Genomic DNA, 11,371 nt, shown 5'->3' with positions numbered 1-11,371 from the left:
AAAAAAAATAACTTAAATGATTTTAGCAAATGGCTGCAATATAACAAAGAGTGAAAAATTTAAGGGGGTCTGAATACTTTCCGTACCCACTGTATATCCTCAGAAGTGCTTCGTTTTAACCCTGAACTAACACACCTGACATCTAAAACACCACAGCTGTGAGTGGTTTTGGTTCACAGGTTGTCACTCAGAATCAAACGCATTTTACACAAACAAGGTACAAACTAGCTTGAAACTATTCAAATTTCCCTCTTCTTTTTGTAAAGAAATATTAAAACAGCTTTTTTTATTATTTTTTTATTATTATAATTTTTATTTTTTTATTATTTTATTAATAAATGTATTTATTCATGCATGCATATATTCCTGAATGCAGGATTGCGAAAAGTATCTAATTGCAAAATACTAACTCATTTGGACCAAATGTCATTCTATTCTATTATATTATGGGTGCTTTTTAAATACTTTTTAAAAATCTAAAATTATTATTTTATTATTTATTTATTTTTAAATTTATAACATTTTTTTACTTAATTTTTTTGCATTGCATTTTTTTTTACATAGTCAAACTTAACCTAAGTATCTAATTGCAAAATACTAACTCATTTGGACCAAATGTCATTCTATTCTATTATATTAAGGGTGCTTTTTAAATACTTTTTAAAAATCTAAAATTATTATTTTATTATTTATTTATTTTTAAATTTATAAAATTTTTTTACTTTATTTTTTTGCATTGCATTTTTTTTTACATAGTCAAACTTAACCTAGCTCATTTAGATATGGCTGCTGAATATATTGAAACAGACTTGATAAGTGGTAAGAGTTTTGATAAGATCTTTGATATGATTCGTGCATTCATAAATATGTATATAAATATTTGCACCTTTTTTTGTTGAATGTTCAGACACGCTTGACCCTGTCTCTAAAATCCTCTTCTCCTGCGGTGAGGTCAGGTGCACTTGTTAAATTGAATGTGTTGTGTTTGTTGTTCTGTTTTCTTTCGGACCACTGATCTACTCTTCCTGTCAAGCTTTATTTAGATGCAGCGTTAACTTTGTTTTATTCTCGCTGTGCTGCTGGAGACGAGATGAGAGCAGGAGAAGTTTCAGTCGACGAGTTCAGTCCCGCGTCTAACAGGAGAGAAAACACTGAACCACACACACCACGTCTCTCAGTCTGACACGAGTTTCTCCAGACGTGCTTTGTTACATATAGAAGACGCCTGAGACGAGAGACTTTTGGTTTATTTTAGCACAGAGACGGAGATGCTTGTTTTAAATGTACAAACTGAAAATAACTAAAAATGATACTTGTAAAGTGTGAAATCTACATATCACGCAACTCTTTGAAAAAGAAACACTAACAAGCAGTCGCAAACTACATGAACCGTTTGATCAGACTTGACAATACTCCACAGGAGACAAACTTAGGTTGGAAAAACAATGTGAGAACTTTATTTTGAAATGTTTCTAAAATGATGAAATATTTTCTTGTTGTGATTCTAATGTTATTTAAAGGTTAAACTTTATTTTCACCTTTAAAAATGTTACTTAACAGTTTATTTTTAATGTTCTAAGAAAACAAAGTTTTTTTTGTTGTGATTCTGATGTTATTTAAACGTTACAATAATGTTTCTTACGAAGTAACTTTATTTTCACCTTAAAATGTAACGTTATTTGAATGTTTCTTTTTGATATTCTAAGAATGTTAAAATGTCTAGTTTTCATGTCGTGATTTTAATTTTATTTAAATGTTACAACAACATTTCTTGCAACATATTTGAAATTGTATTTATATTCTAATAATGTAAACATTTCATTTCTTTCATGATTATAACGTTATTTAAAGTTTAAAAACAATTATTATTGCAACGTTCTACTAACTTTATTTTTACCCAAAATGTAACATAATTAAAATGTTTATTTTAACATTTTTAAGAGCGTTAAAATGTCCAGCTTTCTTGTTGTGATTACAACGTTACTTAATATGCTAATTAGATACAGTGTATAAATCTTATGGCTCTTATGTCCATTTTGCACATATACTGCATAAAGCAAAATGGTATATCAAATCATTCTGTTATATCTTTCATAACATAGCTGAGAGTCATCTTTACGCAAAGTTTGGTATAAAAAAAATCATGAAACCTAAAAATGTATTGATGATTTAAAAAATCATAGTGTTTTTGCCGATGCATGTTCATTCATGTATTTATTTTTTAAATTGAGCCCCGGTGTCCTCTACCATTAAACAAATCATTTTTGCTTGGTTGGAACAGCAGCTACGCTAATTATGTTTGTATTTGTTTCTCTGTCTTTTGCCACGGGATTAACATCCCGTGGTAACTAGGATTTACACAAGCTTCAGTCTGGATCCAGAACACCTGAGAAGAGATGATGCAACCCCTCAGAGGACCTCAGATGATGCCAACCCTGAAACAACATACAGAACTACCACATTTTGCTATAAGTTTGATTGCATCATATAATAATTGCTGTTAATATTATTCATCGTCTGTTTTATTACGTCTTATATTGATTTTTCTGTACTGCTGGTTCGTCTGGTCAGAGGAGAACTGGCCCCCCGACTGAGCCTGGTTTCTCCCAAGGTTTTTTCTCCATTCTGTCACCGATGGAGTTTTGGTTCCTTGCCGCTGTCGCCTCTGGCTTGCTTAGTTGGGGACACTTCATTTCCAGCGATATCGTTGACATGATTGCAAAGATATTATTTAAACTGAGCTGGATGTTGACATCACTGAATTCAATGATGAACTGTCTTTAACTGAAAAATGAGTGTTTACTATTGTCATTTTGCATTATTGACACTATTTTCCTAATTAATGCTGTTCAGTTGCTTTGTCACAATCTGTATTGTTAAAAGCGCTATATAAATAAAGGTGACTTGACTTGACTTGACATAGCATAACATATTAAAGGGGTCAGATGATGCTTATTTAAAGATCATTATTTTGTGTATTTGGTGTAACAGAATATGTTGACATGCTTTAATGTTCAAAAAACACATTATTTTTCAAATACTGTACATTATTGTAGGTAGTCTTAACTTTGATAAAGAATATCTCTTTGGTTTTGAGACTTTAGTCTTTGCAACTTCAGGGATCTTATCTATGCACAATCAGCTTGTAACACTCCAAAGAGAAAGGAAAACTTGAAATCGCATCACATGACCCCTTTAATAAAATATCATTTTTCAAAAAATTTATTTTTCATTTTTTTCTTATGCTCTAAACAATGTAGACATGAAAAAATACTAAATTCACAACTTTTTTTTTTCAGGGTCTCAGGGGGTTAAAGGTTGCAATAATGTTTCTAAGACCATCCATCAAGTACAAATAACATCATAAGGACCTTTCAACGTTATGACAACGTATATCAAATATTTATAAGGTTAGAAGAACTTTCCACAAACGTTACTTTAAGAATATTTTGTCCCAACATTTATATAACTTAAAAAAAAATTACTAAATAAATAAAAAAAACCTTAGTAAACGTTGTGAGAATGGTAGCTGTGTAGACAGAGAAAGACATGCAGGTCATGCACAGCCTCATCTTGACTTTGGTAATAGAATGAAGCGAGGCAGTAATTCATTTCTAGAAACATCCTTAAATCGATTCAGGTTCATTGATTGAATGTCTGTCTGACTCTGTTAATTTGGCTGCACATTTGGGTTTATTGATGGATATTTTCTAAAAGAAATCTCTTCAAGTCTCTCGTATGCTGCTGCATAAATCTGAGTGATCACTGTTGAATTTGCATTATTCAAATGGAGACCGCCAGCCCCATTAATGTGAACATCTCCACGGGATCATTTTCTGCTGCTAAAACGAATGTGCTTTTACTTCCTTTGGTTCATTTTCCTAATGACTGAGATTTGTTCGGCGGTGGCATTAGCAAAAATAAAGCAGAACAATATCTGCTCCTTCATTATCCTCAGAAGATTGCAGACTAATTAGGCCTAACATTTAAACGCATGTCCTTCATTGTCTGGTTTAGTATTCAATCTGCTGTAAACATATCACACTGAAAATCACTGAGATCGTAAGGTTTTTACCTGCTTTGTATCTCAAATGCACCATCACATGATGCACTCCAAGAGTGCAGACAGAAATTAATACTTTTATTAATCAAGGATGCACTGAATTGGTGAAAAGTGACGGTAAAGACATTTATAATGTTACAGAAGATTTCAAATAAATGCTGTTTTTTTTAACGTTCTGTTTATCAAAGAATCATGAACATTAAAACCCATCCCCGTTTCCACAAAAATATGAAGCAGCACAACTGTTTTCAACATTGATGATAATCAGAAATGTTTCTTGAGCAGCAAATCAGTATATTAGGATGATTTCTGAAGATCATGTGACACTGAAGACTGGAGGAATGATGCTGAAAATTCACAGAAATAAATTAAATTTTAACATGATTTCTTTTAACACTTAATTTGTGACCCTGGAGCACAAAATCAGTCATAAGGGTCAATTTTTTAAAATTGAGATGCATACATCATCTGAACGCTGAATAAATAAGCTTTCCATTGATGTATGGTTTGTTAGGATAGGACAATATTTGGTCGAGATGCAACTATTTGAAAATCTGGAATCTGAGGGTGCAAAAAAATCTAAATAATGAGAAAATCATCTTTAAAGTTGTCCAAATGAAGTTCTTAGCAATGCATATTACTAATCAGAAATGAAGTTTTGATATATTTACAGTAGGAAATTTACAAAATATCTTCATGGAACATTATCTTTACTTAATATCCTAATGATTTTTGGCATTAAAGAAAAATCAATCATTTTGACCCATACAATGTATTTTTGGCTATTGCTACAAATATACCCCAGCGACTTAAGACTGGTTTTGTGCTCCAGGGTCACATTTAAACATTTTACCACTTAATTTAAAATAATAGTAGTATATTCACTATATTCACGTCCCAGCAGGTCTGAGGACAGTCTCCAGGTGGCGCTTGTTAGGGATCAATGTAAACTCAATTTCACTGTCTTTGACAACACTCAGCCTCCCATTGAACTTAAATCTGTTTCATGCTAATTAAATTACCACAAATATGTTTCTCATCAAACATGTTCCATTTTGTATCCCGTAATTCGATTAAAGCAGGAACGTGCTCATAACATCCAATCTTCGCAAAGCATATTACCACAACCAGATTTGTCCAATAATGTTCTTTCACTTTCATTTGTCATGGCAGCATTTAGATGATCTATTTAGAAACTACACACACACATATGAATGGCTTTGTGGATTATTAAGGTGTATCAGAAATAAAGCCTTGTTAAATCCCACAGGCTGTTATTTGTTTCTGCCGCACGTCTTTTTTCAGATCGATGGATTTTTCTCTCGCTGATTGGTTTCTATTGAAGCACTTTAATCTGGTTCATGGATTTCATCTATGTAATTCACAGCCTTTAAAGTGGGATTTGCTCTCAGCAGCTCCATCCTCTCCTGCTCGCTGCTGCACAGTAAGTCATCAGGAATGTAATTAGTGTAATTAAGGTGATGTGGGTTAGTCAGAGACTGTGATCGGTCTGTTTGGGACTGTGATGGGAGTCTTGCGTCTGATCGTGGATACGGTAAACTCAAGTGTGTTTAAAGCAGTTTGGGAAATGCTGAAATACTCGACCAGTGAACTGGAAAACTCCCAGAGGAGCATTTTATTGCTCAAACGTTGCTCTTTCAAGTATCAGAGAGAATCTCACAAAATCTGACAAAAACATATTCTATTTCAATCAAAAATCTAAAGAAATGAAAAATAAATTATATTTTACATACAAAACATTGATTTATTTATTTAGTTTTCCGACGTGATTTTCAAGGCACATTTTATCCTCAAATAAAAAAAAAAAGTTTTCTGAAAAAATCTAAAAATATTATGATGTAGTCTTCTGCTTATATTGATAATATAGATCACTCAAAAGATTGAGCCGATTTAAAAATAAAAATAAAATACTACTTTTATTCATCAAGGATGCATTAAATTGACCAAGAAATCCGTAAAGACATTTATAATGTTATGTATGCTGTTCTTTTGAACTTTCAATTCATCAAAGAATCCTGAAAAATAAAACATATCACGGTTTCCGCAAAAATATTGAGCAGCACAACTGTTTTCAACATTGATAATAATCAGAAATGTTTCTTGAGCAGCAAATCAACATATTAGAATGAGTTCTGAAGGATCACGTGACACTGAAGACTGGAGTAATGATGCTGAAAATACAGCTGCGCATCACAGGAATAAATTACATTTGAATAAGTATTCACATAGAAAGCAGTTATTTTAAATTAAAATAATATTTCAGATTTTTACTCTATTTTTGATCAAACAAGTGCAGCCTTGGTGAGCAGAAGAGACTTCTTTCAAAAATATTAAAAACACTGAGCTCTCTTCTGAAACTCTGGGGTCATGTTTTATTATACCTGTCTAGAAGAAACAACTGACATATTTATGATTTCTTCTTTCAGAACATCTTGGCTCTGGTTCATGGTTTCTCTGTTGGCGAAACACCTGCAAACATCAGTGTGAAGGCATCAGCTCTGGTTTGTGTGATGGACGTGTGGAGTGACACGTGACGAGTGTCACCGGAAACACAATCACTCGCTCGCTGAGGCTCTGACCCGTTTCTCATTTCACCCCGTCCGTGTCAATTAAGGCATCTCTGCATGTGTTAGACTCACTGACACAGATCACATTTAAGCGTAAATGTCAGCTGTGGTTGATGCGTAATGTGGAAGAATATCGTCTCTCTCGCTTGACTTGGCTTCGGCTGCAGATATTCACACGAGACGCATTTGCCGAACACGTTTACATGCACACCGATACGCTGATAACTTTGCTGTTAAACTTGTCGCACACAATCGACATGCCTTCTGTCGTCTGATTGATAGTTTAGACTTTTTTAGCTAGTAAAACGTTTTTTAGTATAATTGTACACCATCCACCTTCAGCTCGTGCTTCACGTGTCTTTTTGCTGTCAAATCTTTTGCTGTAAGACATAAGTAATATTTCCAGATGAACACTTACTGGACTGAAGCAGCTCGGCTTTACTGGATTCTCCATCAATCATTTTCTAGAAAAATCAGTGCGTCTCAAATCTGATCATCAGGATCTTTTGAGGAGCGTTTGTTTCCAGAAGCTTTACTTTCACTGTTCCTCAGCGGAGGAATGATCTTCACAAGCCTCCAGAACATCTCACATCTTCTGAGGAACGTTTATTTCTTCATCTCTCAATCATCATTGGATTGCAAAGCATTATATGTTTTGATCATTTAAATCTCATCTTACTAAGACATATTATTGGAGATATAGAGTGATGACTGGTATTTATATTTTATGTAAGTGTCTGTTATAAAGATCTCCATGATTTCATCACTTTTTGTCCATGAAAATATCAGCATCTGCACTAAATGGCACATTTTTACTCAGTTTGGTACAGTCTGAGTAGATTTTCCCTTTATATTCTCACTATATCAAACTATATGAGCCAAAAAAATATATAAAATAGCCTGATGGGTCATATATGAAACTCAAGAAAAAAGCAGATATGCAAACTTTTATTTCTTAGCTTTTGTCAAAAGGCCATTTCAAAGAATGATCTTTTTCTGACTATTTTGTCATATGCCAGGCTTTGCAGAGATAAAACAGTGCAGCTCAATCAATCTGCTGGTTCTTTTCATGAGCCTCCAAAACTTCATCTCGAGTCACTCGCTGCACTTTTTATAGACTTAAAGCACACAGAAAAGCAGCTCTAATGGCTTTATCCCAGTGAAAAACTCTCAAAAACCCACAATGCACTTGGTCCCTGAAGAGTGCAATGACTTGCAGAAGCAGGTTGAGTCTCTTAATGGCAAGACTTACTAGACTTTGTTCTTTTTTAACATAACCTCCAGAAATCTCATTAATTCTCATTTAATTGCTGTCGCTCATCCATCCGAGCGAGCGAGCGAGCGAGCGAGCAAGCGGCGAGATAATATCGATGTATTTGCAGGCAGAGAGGTTCCTCGTCCTCCTAACAAGTATATGATCCCAATGTATTCTGGGTAATTAATCATTTACATACTCCGACTGTCACCTGTGAGGTCATCAGCGTGCGCCCTGCCCGTATCCGCCTTATTAAAATGCTAATCAACAAACCACGGCGCGCTCTTTCTGCTCGAGGTCTCTTCATTATCACGACCCTTGTGCGTCCGGTGGATATTTCTCCATGGGGCGCCGCACCACGAACCCCGGCGAGAACAGAAATTAAATAGCAGACGCCGGGAAACGGGATGCAGAAGCAGGTTGAGTCTCTTAATGGCAAGACTTACTAGACTTTGTTCTTTTTTAACATAACCTCCAGAAATCTCATTAATTCTCATTTAATTGCTGTCGCTCATCCATCCGACCGAGCGAGCGAGCGAGCGAGCAAGCGGCGAGATAATATCGATGTATTTGCAGGCAGAGAGGTTCCTCGTCCTCCTAACAAGCATATGATCCCAATGTATTCTGGGTAATTAATCATTTACATACTCCGACTGTCACCTGTGAGGTCATCAGCGTGCGCCCTGCCCGTATCCGCCTTATTAAAATGCTAATCAACAAACCACGGCGCGCTCTTTCTGCTCGAGGTCTCTTCATTATCACGACCCTTGTGCGTCCGGTGGATATTTCTCCATGGGGCGCCGCACCACGAACCCCGGCGAGAACAGAAATTAAATAGCAGACGCCGGGAAACGGGATGAAGCTGTGAAAATTGGGGGAAAAAAGGATCAGTTTCTTCCAGACGAGCACCCGCGGTCTCACGGGGAACCTGAGGCTCATTAGTGAAGCTGGACACAGTTGTGAAATTTGACACGAACCGCACCTGGACGAACCTTCAGCTGTCAATCACAGATGGAGAGACGAGCGGGGACGGGACACAAGTTTTTGTGAGTTTTTGACAAGTTTTTTATTTAATTTAAAAAATATATACATATAAAATAAGTAATATTTATAAGACTAACTGAATATGTTTATAATATTTTATATATTTTTTTATAATCAAAATTTGTGTGTATATATGTATATATATAATTTTAAATACTAAATTTGTTTTTATTATTAATAATTAAAAATATTTAAAAAAATAAATAAAAAAATAATATATATATATATATATATATATATATATATATATATACACACACACACGTGCATCTCAATAAATTAGAATGTCGTGGAAAAGTTCATTTATTTCAGTAATTCAACTCAAATTGTGAAACTCGTGTATTAAATAAATTCAATGCACACAGACTGAAGCATTTAGCACCACCTGCTGGCATATTTATTTTCTTATTCAGAGTATTATTTAATTTAAAATAATAATAATAATAACATTAAAGGGATAGTTCACCAAAATTTTTTTTTTTAATTTTGTCATCATTTACTCAAACCTGAATGACTTTCTTTCTTTTGTGGAACATAAAAGATGGTATTTTGAAGACTGTTGGTAACAAAGCTGTTTTGGTTACCAATGACGTTCATTGTATGAACAAAAATACTGAGATGTTTCTCAAATTATCTTCTTTTATGTTCCATAATATATATATATATATTAGGGCTGTCAGTTTAACGGTTAACTTAATTAATTAGTTATGAAAAAAATAACGCAATTAGAATATTTTAACGCAGTTAACGCACTGGCCCCGCCCCCAGACCTGTACGTCATCTTACATTTCATACAGTTGACTGTTGACAAACATGATGCAGGGCAACAACTCCATAAATGCAGTTATGCCCTAAAATTAAAGATATTGGGGCAAAAAATGCCCCTGTATGAGTTTTTGTCTCATATTTATATCAGCAAGAGCAATATCACATGAGCGATTTTGTCCTGACTATCACGAGTTTAAATGTGATTTTATACAACAGTTCAGTAAATAAGAAGTTGATATTGTGTTATATATTAAACAGAATATTATGTGTTTTTGTTCAATTTTGCAGAGAATACATTACCTTTAAAGCCACAGCAGAACTGTTGCATCTCCGATAAACACAGCGGTGTTTAGTTTCTGAATGAATCCGCGTTTTGAACAAATGGTGTGAATCAATGATTCAAAGGCCCATTCATAAAGAGAGTCGTTTACTGAATTCCTGAATGAATCAGCCGTTTGAACAAATCGAATGAAGACATTTACCGCCAGTCAAATTTATTTTGCGATTAATTAGATTAATTAATCGAAACATCATGTAATTAATTAGATTAAAAAAATGTAATCGACTGACAGCCCTAATATATATATAAATTATATTATTATTAAATTATATACTTCTATCTATCTATCTATCTATCTATCTATATAAATTGATATATATATATATATAATTAGTTTATTATTATTATTTTTATGCCTCTTCACATGCTGAGAGCGTTTAAATCGCTGCTCTGTTGAAAGCAGTGATCGTTCAGCACTGCAGCATTAAAGCTGCCAAAACAGCTCACCTTCTCCACGACCTGCTGAGAACATCACAGAACATCAGAGACGTGCAGAAACGCACTGCTGAGTGCATGTGATTCACCCTCTCCAGGCTCGCGTGACCTCCAGCACATGCTCCACCGGCCCACGTGAGCTGAGAAACAAGCACCATCACAAACTATAGCAGCTCAACCACACTGAGAACCCAGAACGATATCAGACAACAGATATCGGTGCACTTTCACCGTGTGGACAAGAACTGGCGGCTATTCACTGGAGTCAAAAACAAAGCAGTAACAGTAAAACAAACGTTTAGAATATTAGTTTACTAATATAGAAGTAAGAGTATTATAAAACAGGTATTATGCATTTTCACAGCTTTCAAACCTGTGGCAACCAATAAACAGTTTGTTTGCTAAATGAACTAGATTCCTTTCTAAAAGAATGGTTTATGCTGAATAATAATATTATTATGAATAAAATGTATAAGTATAGCATGTGTATAATAAGTACACTGTTGTAAAATATAAATAATAATAAAAAATATGGGTATTTTTATAATATAAAATATCATTATTGTTGTTAATATCACACTTAAATGAACTTGTTGGCTCTTTGATAAATTGCTCCTCTTTTTGCTAAATGCATAAATGCGAATAATAATAATATATTTGAATATTATAGTTACATTATTATGAAAATTTAAATACTATAAATGTGTATTGTTATGATATTAAATATAATATTGTATATAACATCTATATTATTATTGCTGATGTTAATAAAACCCTTTAACCAAATTGCATACAAAAATAAACATTTTTTATTTTATTTTATTTTATTTTAATATAAAATAATATAAAATAAAATAATATAATATAATATAATATAA

The sequence above is a fragment of the Sinocyclocheilus grahami genome, unplaced genomic scaffold (assembly GCF_001515645.1).
Source record: "Sinocyclocheilus grahami isolate Dianchi unplaced genomic scaffold, SAMN03320097.WGS_v1.1 scaffold182.1, whole genome shotgun sequence".
Taxonomy (NCBI): domain Eukaryota; kingdom Metazoa; phylum Chordata; class Actinopteri; order Cypriniformes; family Cyprinidae; genus Sinocyclocheilus; species Sinocyclocheilus grahami.
This window is presented reverse-complemented; position numbering follows the sequence as displayed.